Source organism: Panicum virgatum, chromosome 2N (genome assembly GCF_016808335.1).
Source record: "Panicum virgatum strain AP13 chromosome 2N, P.virgatum_v5, whole genome shotgun sequence".
Taxonomy (NCBI): domain Eukaryota; kingdom Viridiplantae; phylum Streptophyta; class Magnoliopsida; order Poales; family Poaceae; genus Panicum; species Panicum virgatum.
In genome coordinates, this window is record NC_053146.1 from 59,787,923 (window position 1) to 59,801,593 (window position 13,671).

The following is a 13,671-nucleotide window of genomic DNA, read 5'->3' on the forward strand; positions in this document are numbered from 1 at the left end:
ATCCATGGTGGAAACAATTATCTTTCATCATCCAATCAATCATCTTCTTCTTCATCATCTTTCACTTCTTACTCTATGTAGCAGAAGGGTTAAGCAGTCCCAATATCCGTGAGAGGCGGACGATTCGAATCGAATTTGTTAACCTTGCAAGGCAGACCTAAACACACGTCACGTGGATACTCTCAGAGTCACACGTGCAACATTTCCCCTTTCTTTCCGGGTTGTGGATCAGGGTCACCGTCCTCGACTACAGAGTACGACGACTCTGCACCCGCATGTGCGTGCATGAGAAACGACGTTCAAAGAAGGTGAAAGTAAAGTCCACTTGCCAGTCCAATCAGGTACTTATGCTTACCGATTACCATATTTCTCGGCATGTGGTTAGTACGTTCAAACGCTTAACCACCACTACCACACACTGCGGCCTTATCAGATTTCACTAAACAGGCGGGGCATCACAAGTATCACAGCCCCGCCCGTAGGCCTTATGGTTGCAACAGGTAGTAAACATCCAACTCCTATAATTCTCGCGAGTGACAGGAAATCACTCGACTTCTACCGAACATTAGCATAGCCAACTAGCGACCTACACATACTAGTGTTCAAACATCGGTACCTAGGAGTATGCAACTAAGGTTCCAGTCAACTCCTGTAAACTTAAATGCACAAATAGATACTAACAATAATAAGTTGCATAAATTTAAAATAGTAGGACATGCTCCGGGGCTTGCCTGGGATTAACACTAGGTCAGTGTTAGTTAGAGAACAACTGCTTGGCGAGCATCTTCCTTCGGTCATGCACATTGGGATCCATCCATCCATCTTCTAGATGTGTCCACCATTCACCGTCTTCTGGCTCGGCTTCAACGTCACATCCTTCACGTGTTACATCTATCGTACCTAAATGAAATGCAACAATGCATATATATATGAATGCACAGTTTCGAGTTGTTCAGCGATTTAGGTGTTATTATTTTTCCTTCACGATAAAATTGTAGTCCAACATAAAGTGAGTTGGTAAGGGAAACTTGTCAATTAATATTTCCTGGGCAGTCATTTATAGAGTAGTAATTTTATCTATACTAACTCATAAAAGAACTGGGTGTGTTGCTTTTCTTTTATATTAGTACAGAAAAAACATTTCTACACAAAAATAATTCTCCAGGCTAGGGAATGTAAGTGCTGGTAATGATCTTTTAACTGGGGATTGGATTCCTTAAGATGAGCTTGTAGTAAAGTTTTCCTAATTTATTGAGCTATACAGCAAGCATAGGAATTTAGATTCCTTTCCTAGGCATTAATCTAACTAAATATCTACAGCGTAAAATACTTAGTTCTAGTGGCTAAAATTTTACAGGCATGCTCATGTACTGAAAACCAAGCTCTAATAAAAATATGAGATTTTTCTAATAAAAGAAACTAGGGCTTTTGATTTACAAAGTTTACTCATGAGTAAAACAAAAGAACTAGTTATACATTACTCAAAATTCCCAAAAAAAAATTTGTAGCATCTAGAAACAAATCTAAGACTGTCATAAAAATTTTAGCTCAAGAAAACTAGTATAGAATCTTGTGGATTTAAATCTATTTAACATAGGCATAAACCAAAATCTAATGAAACCTATAGCTATATTTGTCAAAATGTTCTCAAGTTTTTACAGTAATCTATTCATCTATGGTGTAGCACACTGTCCAAAAACTAGCCTTAGTTCATGACTACAACAGGAGATACATTTGTGTGCTATTTAATCTAATCTTTATACTAGATTAAAATAGAAGCATAATATGAACATGTGACTGTAACAAAAGTTGTAGGTTTTGATCTAAGGATTCCAAAACATTTTAGTTTGCATTTTTCTGATTTTTTTACGTTTTTATATGGAATTTACAAGTTTGCTGTTTTTGGAAACAAAAGAAAAAGGAAACGAACTTTTGCATCTAGGCCCCTGGAAGTTTGTTTCTTCTCAGGGAAGGTCCCTGGCGGAGGGAACAGAACAGGGGAGGGGCGGTGCTTGGTTTTCCGGCGTGGTTCGGCCCCGGCGGTAAGGGGGAAGTTGGGGAAAAGGAGGATGGAGTCGAGGCGCACCTCTAGGAGGTCTCGGGTAGCGAGAAGATGGCCCGAGGCGGCCTGTCCGCGGTGAGGGGCGGCCGGCGGCGGACTGTGCCGGCGGAGGCGGCGCTCCGGCGAGGGAACAGGGGCGCGGAGGGGTCAGCGAGCACCGTTGGAGGGCGTGGAAGCGGTTGGGCGGGTCGGTTCTTGAGGATGGAGGCCGGAGGAGTGAGCTCCACGGGAGCAGGGCGACGGCGGCCATGGGTGCCGCGGCGGCAGCTCGCCGGTAGCTTGGGGCAGCGGTGAGCGGGCTCAGGAGCTTCTCTGGGGCGAGAGGGTTCCGTTCCCGGGGTCAATTGGAGCCGGGGAAGGGCGGAGGTGGGAGCTCGACGGCGCAGGGACGGCTGGCAGCCATGGCGGGCGGCGAGCGGCCGGCAATGACGCGCGAGCAGAGCTCGATTCGGGGAGGGGACGAGGGGGAAGAGGAGAAGAGCGATTTGGCTCGTGACTGGATGAGGACGGCTTGAACGGCCACGGTGGTTGAACGGCGCGGCGACGCGTGTAGCACTGACGTCGAGAACGGCGACGGCGTCCACGGCGTGTCGAGCGGAAGGACGACGGGGGCGCGTGGCGAGCGTGGAAGGCGCCAGGGATGCCGGTATGGGGGCAAAACCGGGGACGGGGAAGGCGGTTTCGGCCGGGGGCGCGACGCGTCGGCGGCGAACGACGTCTTCACGGCGAGGAACAGAGAGGAAGATGGAGTGAGGGCAAATTCGTAAATAGAGCGAAGTTCAAAACTCCAGTTTGTAATTTCAGTTTTTCTCCTTCTACAATGCCTCAAATGAAAAACTTTTGAATACCAAACTTGCTTAGAATTTCGAGATCTACAACTTTCGTTTTAGGAAAAAGTTCATTTGAAGCTTCGTTTGAAAGATAAAATTTGAAACCTGAGTACATTTGAAAAGGTACCATAAGCTTCGAAATTCAAATTTTTCTCCCATTTTTGTGTGGCAACTCGAAAAACTTTGAACACGAAAGTTGTTCGTCTTTTGAAAACCTACAACTTTGGTTTTGGACAAAAATTCATTTGAGCTATATTTTAGAAATTATTTTCAAAGCAGATTAGTTTGAAATTTGACAGATAATTTAAATCTTCGAACACTACGGTTCAAAGGACCTGTCATTTTATGTTCAAACTTTTATTTTCTCTCTTTGACTTCAACAAGACTTTGATTTAATATGATTTTAGAGAGACGCCTATTCGTTTTCATTTGTATACTTACATTAGTTTAAAAACTATTTACGATTTCTGACCTATGCATCTATACACATACACATGCATGCACACATAAATGTATTCGATTCCATTTTCTTGGTTGATTATGCATGATATCATATTTAATATTTCTCACTTAGCATTTTAAAACTCTGGGATGTCACAGCTACACTTGTAAATGTTGAATTCTTCAAGGTTGAAGCACAATCAATGGACTAGATCTTCACTCTTTTGCTCAAAGCACTCTCTCTTCTTCTCAAGGGTGGCCTCAGGTATTCAATGCGTCAAAGGCAGTTCAAATGAGCCAGGGGAGCCCTTATATAGAGTGGAGAGGGTCACATAGCCGTTGGAAGTCCACTGCAGAAAAATCATGACCATCGGAAGAACCGACGGGTGAGAAATTGAAGGCATCGGTTCAACCGGTCTCTGTGTGTCCAAATAGTAGCCGTTGGGGGTTCTGACACAGTATCCAGGCTTGCGTCATTGCACCGGTGCATGTTCCGTAGGGGCATCGGTTCAACCGGTGCTGAAGAGGTTCACTGATCAACTCAAACAAGCTTTCTGGAACATACTACATCCAATGCACCAATGGTTGATTCTTAAGTGTCGGTTCAACCGGTGCTGAAGACGAGTTGAGGTCCACCGAAACATTCTCTCTGGAACAAAGTACATCTAATGCACCAGTGCTTTGCTTGGAACCATCGGTTCAACCGGTGCCATAGACATTGTTGACTTGTTTTCCCCTGGTATCCAGAGAAGATAGACCGACAGGTGTGTCGGAATTTCCGCCAAGCGTCGGATGCACCGATGCTAAGGCATCGGTTAAACCGGTGCTCCAGTTTTTCTTGATTTTCAGCTGATTTTATTTGGAGTTGAATATAACTTCGATTGTTTGTTCTTCCAGGTGTTGTGTCGACTTCTTTTAACTATTTTGGGCTGTTTTTGAGCGAGTGTGCAGGATTTCTAAGGCCAACTCAATTTTGGTCAAGCTACTAACTCATGAACCCCTCTTAATAGAACGGTCAAGAACTAGAAACTATAAAACCTAGCTAAATCAAGTGTCATTCATCTCCTTGTGACACATGAGACTATAAATGTCCTTAATCTTTGAAATTTAGTCCTTTGCACGCATGATTGTTTCGAATTGAGGGGTCTCATTTCATATTTCATATGAGACTAATCTAATCATTGATTTTTCCTTCAAAACACATGTTAGTCGCATACGGTTGTTATTAATCACCGAAACTTACCATTAGTATCTATCGGCATAGATGCGCTTCATGCTTCATGTTTTCAACATGTTCTTTTCAAGACGGTTTCCATGCCAGTGGTACTGTAGAGCCTTCCATAGACCAATCCTGTTGCAGCAGAATATACCAGCAAAAAGGCTAGGAGGCCACAACCAAAATCCTCTTGACTCAAAATAAAAATCAAGATACGTACAATAACCCATTTTCATCCATGTTTGTATTGAAGACAGTGACAGGCAGCAAATTCACAGAGAAAAACAAATAAAATTTAATCATCAATAATGAAATGTTACATGTGGATTTCTAGGCTCAATCAATATAATCGCCAACGAAGCAGGTACAATTACAACCAAACAGTGGCCAAGCAGGCTGCCAAACTTATTGCACGCTCTCTCACAAGCACAAACAGCAAATGCAGGTAACGTCCGTGCACAAGCCAAAGCATACGCTGACAGGCTGTGCATGTGTACACATCGATCATACATGGAACTGTAGATGGAAACAAATAAATAAATCGATGACCCAACTAGCGACGAACAGGTACGTTACGAGCTCAGGGGAGGAGTGCTGTGTGGTCACGTTTAGATCGGCGACTGTCAGGCTCCCTCGCTGGTCGACTACCTTCTCTGCGGCGGCGGCGGCAAACAGGGGCGGCAACAGAGGCGGCAGCGGCAGCGGCGGCGGCAGGAACTGCAGCGCCCTGCGGCCGGCCGCCGCCGCAGGAGGCACGACGGAGCACAGCTGCAGGCCGACGCCGAGGAGGACGAGTGTTGACCATTAAAATTGGCAGTAACCTGAACAGACCGGTCTGACCGGTGTGTCCAGGCGGTCTGACCGGTCTAGGCATTTGTAGACGGTCTGGCATGATCAACCGGTCTGACCGGTAGGTCCGACCGGTCTGACCGGTCTAGAAGGAGTCCGAGTACAATTAGAGTTCTTAATAAATTTAGATCTGTAAACAGGATTTTTTGCGGGGTAAGTCTTCCCCACCCTATAAATATAAAGGGTCACGGACGATTGAAGGAACAACCCAATCGAATCTATCAAAAACACATCTTTTATCTTTTTATCTTTACACTACTTTTCTAACCTCGACATGCTGTTCTTCTCTCATCTCCATGGCGTTTGAGGACGCCATAGCTGGCCTGCCGAGCCTAGGGCAACCCTACACGCGTTTGCCCCGACGGGATCCCTCCCGGGCGAGCGTTCGTAGGATCGTCGCCGTTCTGCACGGCAACCGGTCTGACCGGTCCCTCTGACCGGTCTGACCGCTCCACGCAGGAGATGCTACAAGGAGCTCCTCCTCGCGTCGCGCGACCTATCGCGATCGTGTGTTGACCCGTAAAAGGCGTCAAAATATTTTGGCGACTCCGCTGGGAAACGAGAATCAGGCTATCATGGCCGATTTGTCAAACCCTAGCAATCCAGCATCATCTGAAGAGCTACTTGAAGAGTATCGGCGAGAATACGACAAAGCAGTCGAATGTCTACTTTTGTCTTGCTTTCGTATAACAGAGCATGGAGTCGTTAAGATAAAGGAGTTGCAGACACCATCTACCATTGATGTATTAATGGAGATGCAATCTTCAGATACTTTATCTGACATTCTATCTGGTTTTGTCAAGCATTTGATTAATAAGAAAGATAGTTCAGTTGCAATTCCTGCTATTCAAAAATCGGCTATTGAAAAGCCGACTAGTAATCCTTGCGAAATTTTGCATAATGTTGCTAGTCAAGATACAATTCGGCCGTCCCAAGCCGAAATTGTTGAGCCAAATTTCCCTAGCAAGAGCACAGAAACTAAGTTTAGTACTTCTACACTCGGGGGGCAACAAAACATAGTCAAAGGTTACGGTTGCACCGCAACCGGTCTGACCGGTTATCCGACCGGTCTAACCGGCTCATCTAGAGTTTTGCAGAATAAATCAAAACCTAAGATGGTTAAGCCCAAAAAACCCGAGATTGGTGTTTGGAAAACTGTTGAAACCAAAGGCCGTCACAAACATCAAAAGGAAAAGGCGAAGCCCTTTCTTGGAGATCTTCCGGCTAAATTCAGAAAACAGAATAATGATGCTAGTCGGCTAAAACATCCAAAACACTCAAGATCTACTCCAAGACAACAATTCCATGATCGGAATCGGCAGACGAATAATTTTCCTAATTCAGTGCCGTTTTCATCACATAGGTCGTCTACACATATACCATACGGGTCTTATTATAGCATGCCTTGTTTTTATCCGTCATGGTATTTTAATTCCTATATGCCGTCTCTTCCTATATATTTGTGCACAAATTATATTACCTATAGGGAGCCGGCAATTAGTAAGCCATCACCTACAAATAATGGCTGTTTTGATCCAAAAAATCGGCCTATACAGAAAAAGAAACACATGGTGATCAAGCAAGTTTATCGTGTCAAAAAAGATGGGCGATTGAATAAAAATTCAGATTTGACACAAGATAAAGAAAAGCCGACCGTTGAAGAAACATCGGCTAGTTCCGTTGCTCAGATTGCCCCTAATGGAGACCATACTTCAAACAATATAGTCGAACAATGTTCAAATTTGGCTGGGGGGCAAGATAAGAGCATCTATATCGGTTCTGACAGGACCGGTCTGACCGGTTCGTCAGACCGGTCTGACCGGTCTGAACCTAGAAAGTCTGGTGGTGCAAAAAATAGGATCAAGCCAACCTTTGAGGAGCTTCTGGATAAATACAAGAAGATATCTGCGCAAAAACAAAGCAATCAATTGGAAGGCAAACGAAAAAGGAGTTCTTCATCACCAAGATCAAGAAAGCATCAACGGTCATCGTATTGGTCTTCGTCATTCATCCCTTCGATGCATGTGCCATGGTCTGCATATTCAGGTTTGTTTAATCCATGGTTTGGTCAAAATCCTTGGCTGCCATATTATGATTATCAGTTTTATACTTTACCAAGGAGCTATGATTTGTATAATCGGCCACATTGGCCGTCTCAAGATTTTTGTTATTGAACATGCTAAGGAATGTAAAGCCGAAATAGTTTGGTGATCGTAAGCTAGAAATTGTTACATACTAGTTCTCTTAGTTCGGTTATTTTAGCATGTTTAAATATAATGTGTGGCCGACGTATTGTTAATCGTTGTCCTTAGACAATTTTGGTCCAGAGAAGTGTTCTTTGGCACGCAAGCTTTGCCAAAGAACAGGGGGGCATATGTTGACGACCAAAATTGGCAGTAACCTGAACAGACCGGTCTGACCGGTGTGTCCAGGCGGTCTGACCGGTCTAGGCGTTTGTAGACGGTCTGGCATGACCAACCGGTCTGACCGGTAGGTCCGACCGGTCTGACCGGTCTAGGAGGAGTCCGGGTACAATTAGAGTTCTTAATAAATTTAGATCTGTAAACAGGATTTCTTGCGGGGTAAGTCTTCCCCACCCTATAAATATAAAGGGTCACGGCCGATTGAAGGAACAACCCAATCGAATCTATCAAAAACACATCTTTTATCTTTTTATCTTTACCCTATTTTTCCAACCTCGACATGTTGTTCTTCTCTCGTCTCCATGGTGTTTGAGGACGTCCTAGCTGGCCTGCCGAGCCTAGGGCAACCCTACACGCGCTTGCCCCGACGGGGTCCCTCCCGGGCGAGCATTCGTAGGATCGTCGCCGTTCTGCACGGCAACCGGTCTGACCGGTCCCTCTGACCGGTCTGACCGCTCCACGCAGGAGGTGCTGCAAGGAGCCCCTCCTCGCGTCGCGCGACCTAGCGCGATCGTGTGTTGGCCCGTAAAAGACGTCAACAACGAGGAGCACGGCGGCGTTCCTGGCCTGCCATCACGACTAGACTAATTAATCGTGCTAGCTAGCTAGCTGCCCTGTTGGATCGGAGCTACTCACTCCGTTTTAAATTATAAGTTATTTTAAAAATCTTGGAGAGTTAAATTTTTTTAAATTTGACCAAATTTATATAACAAGATAATAACATTTATGATACCAATTAAGTATCATTAGATTTTTTGTTAGCTATATTTTCATAGTACATCTATTTGATGTCATAAATCTTTGCGTTTCTCTCTATAATTTTGGTCAAACTTTAAGATGGTTTGACTCTCTAAGATTTTTAAAATAACTTATAATTTTGAATGGAGGAAGTACTACGCTGATCTAAGCAAGCTGCTGGCAAATGTGTGTGCCGTGCTCGATACTGTGGATGGTTCTTGCCGCGCCGTCCGCCGTCAAGGGCTGGTTTATATAGCCAAGCGCCAGGGTTTGGGGCAGATATTAGAAATGACCATCCGGTTCGCGCGGATGCATTGTTAAGTGATAAGGTCGTCGCTTGACGACCACCCTGCAAGCTGGACTTGCAGTTTGTTGGATCCACGATCAAGAGGGCCTTGCACACTACTATACTATGTTTTTTTGTTCTCTTATTAATTGTTAGCATGCTGTTGAGGTCTTCTTGAGAAAGCGTTTTATGTTGGTAAGTGGTAGCATAGCATCTCCACATCTCGGTTCATCGTCTGGTTTCTTCCACTAGCTGGGGAGAGACTGAATTTTATTTAAAAACCGGATGATCCCCAAATGCCAATTAATCACAACCTGGCCCCTCTCATGAACCGGTTCGCATGGGTATATGTACGTAGTTTGTCGCCTCACGATTGGCTTGCCAGCACGGGCATAGATATGTAGTTTGTCAGAGCATCTCCAGCAATATCACTTAAATCAAACCCTCTAAATGTTAAATAAGGGCTGCCTCTTTTTTTAGGGGCTTCTAAATTTGTTTCAACTCCAACAATAGCCCTCAATTCCAATATATAATAGAGGGCTCCCTAGAGACCCCCTAGTAATGAAGGGTGGAGTATGAATTTTGGAGACCTCCCCAAAATAGAGGGTGAAGTAGAGGGTCTGCTGGAGTTGCTCAAGGCTCCCTTGACTTGCTTGTAGAGATGAAAATGAAAACGAAAATTTTCAATTACGGGAATTGTTTTTGAGATTTTATCGAGATTCTAGTGTAAACGAAAATGAAAACGGCTACCGAAAATTCGGAAACAAAAATGGTATTTTTATCCGAAACTGAAAGTGAAAATGATTTCAGCCTCTATCGACCGTTTTCGAGAATTACCGTATTTATCTGGTAATTTACCGCCGGTATTACCGTATTTGAGGCCCAACCCTAACACCTGTTTTTCCCTAGACCCTGACCCAATTAGCTCGTGGGTTTTCGGCTGGCCTAGCTTCTCTAACTAACTCTAGCATCAAAAGGAATCGAGTCTCCCACTCCACTCCCCAATGCCCCAGCCTCATGACCTGCCGCCCGTCGGCGTCGCCCCGTCTCCACGGCTACACCCTCCGGCGACCCGCGATCCCCTACCCTCTGGCCTCCGGTGCTATCCCTCAACGGCGACCGTCGGCGACACAGCACAGGGCGATGGCACCAGCAGGAGATGCATAGTCTCGAGGATGATCTATGCCACCATCTTTGATGTTAATGATCATGTATGAGTATGCCATGTTATGTTGTGTGCAATTTTATGTCATACTATCATGCATGCTACTATGTGTTAATTATCACGGATTGATATTTGAACTAATATCTTAATCGATTCTTCACTACTTGCATGTGAGATGTGTCAAGTCATATAGTTAATATTATGCCCTATTGTTTGATATGTTTATTGTTTTTTTATGGGTTTCGATCGTTATCGATGTGTTCTCGACCGTATATTTTCGTTTCCGAAATTACCGGAATACCGGCATTGTTTTCGTTTCCGAAAATACCATATCACTTTGATGGAAAAATATAAAAGTGAAAGTGGTGGAGCATTTCGCCGATCGTTTCCGACCGTTTTCATCCCTACTTGCTTGCTCGTCAATAAGGTATGTGCTTAGTTAATCGCAGGCGAATCTATTAAACTAGGTTTGGAAGGATCGGGAAGAACTATGATTGCTATAATAACCAGAAAAATTAACATTTTATCGGGACGCGTATCTTCCAAAGAACTACTTGACAGAATTGAACTCGGGCAGGTCGGTCTCGAACGCCTTGACGATGTTGGCGAAGTAGCCCCGCGTCGCCTTGGTGAGGTCCTCCAGCTTCTTCTTGTACGCCCGGTACGTCTCGTTCATGGCGGCCCCGCCGCCCTCGCCGCAGAGTGGCGCCCTCTCGAGCTCGGCGCAGCTGTGCAGGCGCTCCAGCCACGAGTTGGCGTCGTCCTGCAGGTGGTCCAACAGGCCGCGCTTGGCCGCGTCGCGCTCCGGGTCCAGGAAGTAGCCGTACGCGTACACCCACCGCATCACCCGCCGGCCGTCGGCGACGAGTTCGTACGCCTCCGTCAGGAACGCGAGGCCCGCCGCGTCGATCTCCAGCGCGGCGGCCATCTCCGCCAGACCCGACCGCCGCAGCTGGTCCATGTCCGCCTCCGCCTTGCGCAGCGACGTGCGGCTGGACGCCCACCGCTCGTAGTGGTACAGGTAACCTGTCCAGCGACGCCTTGGCCTGCCGCCGCCGCTTCTCCTCCCCCGACACGGCCTCGTCGTCCACCTCCCGCTGCCCGCGGTAGTCGTAGCGCCAGCAGCTCCTGTGCTTGGACCACGGGTCTAAGCAGAGCCAGCAGAACTCGTGGCCGCAGGGCGCCCGGCAGGTCATGTGGTCGCAGCCCTCGTTCTTCTCGATCGGCCGCCGGCACTTGGGGCAGAGCTTCGTGTGCGTCAGCACCCAGTTCGCCGTCTCCGAGTCCGACGAGTTCTTCGCCAGCCACGCCCGCACCGTGTCGCACGACACCGGCCGGTGCGCCTCCTCGCCGCAGCTCCAGCAGAAGCCGTGCCCGCACGCGCAGAACACGTCGACCTGCTCTCCGGGGCCGAGGGCGGCGCCGCCGAGGAGCTCGACAGCCAGGGCGCAGTCGGCGCCGGGGCACCACTTGAGCCGGCCGCCGCTCTCCTCCACGTACGACCGGAGCGCGAACCGCGCGTACCGGGCCCTGTCCTCGTCCGCGGCCACCGCGTCGACGAGGTCCCGGACGACGGCCGCCGAGCAGGCCGGGTCCGGGCACCGCAGCGCCAGGCAGCGCGGGCCGTCGCCCACCGCCGCGCCGACGTACCCGCGCCAGCACTCGTCGCAGTAGAAGTGGGAGCACCCGGCCGACCGCGTCTTGCCGGCGTAGAACTTGGCGAAGCAGATGCCGCAGACGAGGCGCCGGGCGCCGAGCGCCATGGGCGCGGGGGCGACTGCGCCGTCGGCCGGCATCCCGACGGCGTCGCGGACGCGCCGGTCGTCGGAAAACCACGCGTCCTGGACCCTTTCCGGGCTCCAGTTGAAGCGGCGCAGGAGGACGGCCGCGAAGCCCGCCGGGATCGTCAGGACCTCGGCGACGGTGGCCGTGTCCGCCGCTTGCCGCGCCAGGAGAAGGTCCTCTGTTAGAACGATGTACCTCTTCTTCGCCGGCTCGGTCGCCGAGTCGTCGGCCTTCGTCTCTTCCTTCTCCTCTAGATACGCTCCGGCATCGTCGCTGTCGTCGTAGATGGCATCGTCGTCGTCGTCGTAACAGTCGCTCTCGCCACCCACGTAATCGCCGGCCCTGTCGTCGACCGTGAAGTCGCCGGCTGCAACTCGGCGTCTCTCGTTGCGGGCACTCTCGCCGTCGTGGTCATCCGTGCAGCCGCCGGGCCCTCCTCGGCCTCTCTTATTGCGGCGGAAGGAGCCATCACCGTCGCCTGCCGCCATGCAGCTCCGCGGGCGCTAATCCTCAGCCGCTGATGAGGCGCTGGCAATCTCGATTTTTTCCCCTTATATGAATCGGACTGCCTTCCTAACTAACTCTTGTTAAGATCGATCGATCATTTCCATGGAAGATATCATCCTCGTCCCAACAAACTTCTACGCACTTTCCTCTTTTAATTAACGGACTAGATCTTTCGTCTGGACCCACACACATCTTTATACGAATGACAATGGTTACGTGACAGCATATATGCCAACACACATTGGTTCTTTTGGACTATGGAGTATGTGATTATCCCTAACTACAAATTCTTTTGAACCGTGCTAGCGTATAGCTACCACAAAATTTATTTTACGGGCTTGCTAGCACCCGGACGTCCGATGGGAATTTCTCCCATCGGACGGTTCATGCAACATCTAAGACCAATGTTTGCAACATAGAAAAACTCACATATGCAACATCAAAGTATGTTGAAAAAAATTATTATCCATCCATCAATGATGAGCAAAAAAACCCGCCGCAACATCTATTTCATGTTGCATGGAATATTATAAATCTCTCGATAAAAATGCAACATCAAGATAAAACATTTGCAACATGCGTGTGAAACACGTGCAACATCGCAATATACAGATCTATTTTTACAACATCCGCATGAAACACTTGCAACATTATTCTAGAATATTTGAAACATGTGAAATATACGCTTGCAATATGCGACAAAACCTAGCGAAAACAGAGGGAAGCTCGCTACCTGCCGGGAGCTCACGCCACCGGAGGGCGGGGGGCTCGGCTGCGGCCTCGTGCGTGCCGCCCCGGAGCTCTCGCGGATGCCCTCGCTGCCGCCGTGGAGCTCCTTGGGGGCTCGCTATGGGTGGGCTGATTACTTGAAACCTGAAAAATCCGAACCCATACCAAAAAAATCCGAACTCGAAAAACCCGAACACTAATTCGGATTTCAACCCACGGTACCTGAAATTATTACGGGTAATTCGGGTTTTAAGTCACGGTATCTGAAATACCCGAAAAACCCGAACAACATCCATGCCCAAGTATTTTTAGTCTAGGCAGCCCAATATGCATACAACCCAGTCCACGAAGTCTTCACTGACTAAAACTGTAGTAAACCCTAGCACCCCCAATCCCTACACAGTCACGCACGCCCCCCATCAGGGGCAGAGACAGGGGGGCTTGCAGGGGCCTTCCCCCCTGCTTCCGTAGCACCATTATTAAAAGTGGAATTTATCTCAGCGGCACTCTACGGCAAGACTGTTGGCCCCTCCAATCACTACTTATCAAATCTGGCTCCGCCCCTGCCCCCCATCCCCCACTCTCCCGAGCCCTCCGCGACTCCCTGTGACGGCGCCGCCGGCCCAGCTCGTCCTCATCT

The 13,671-nt window shown here is 48.1% G+C and overlaps 1 pseudogene; it reads right to left on the minus strand.

Moving 5' to 3' along the window:
* Window positions 1-10,531: 10,531 nt before the first annotated feature.
* On the minus strand, window positions 10,532-12,397 carry LOC120661477 (annotated as a pseudogene).
* Window positions 12,398-13,671: the final 1,274 nt, after the last annotated feature.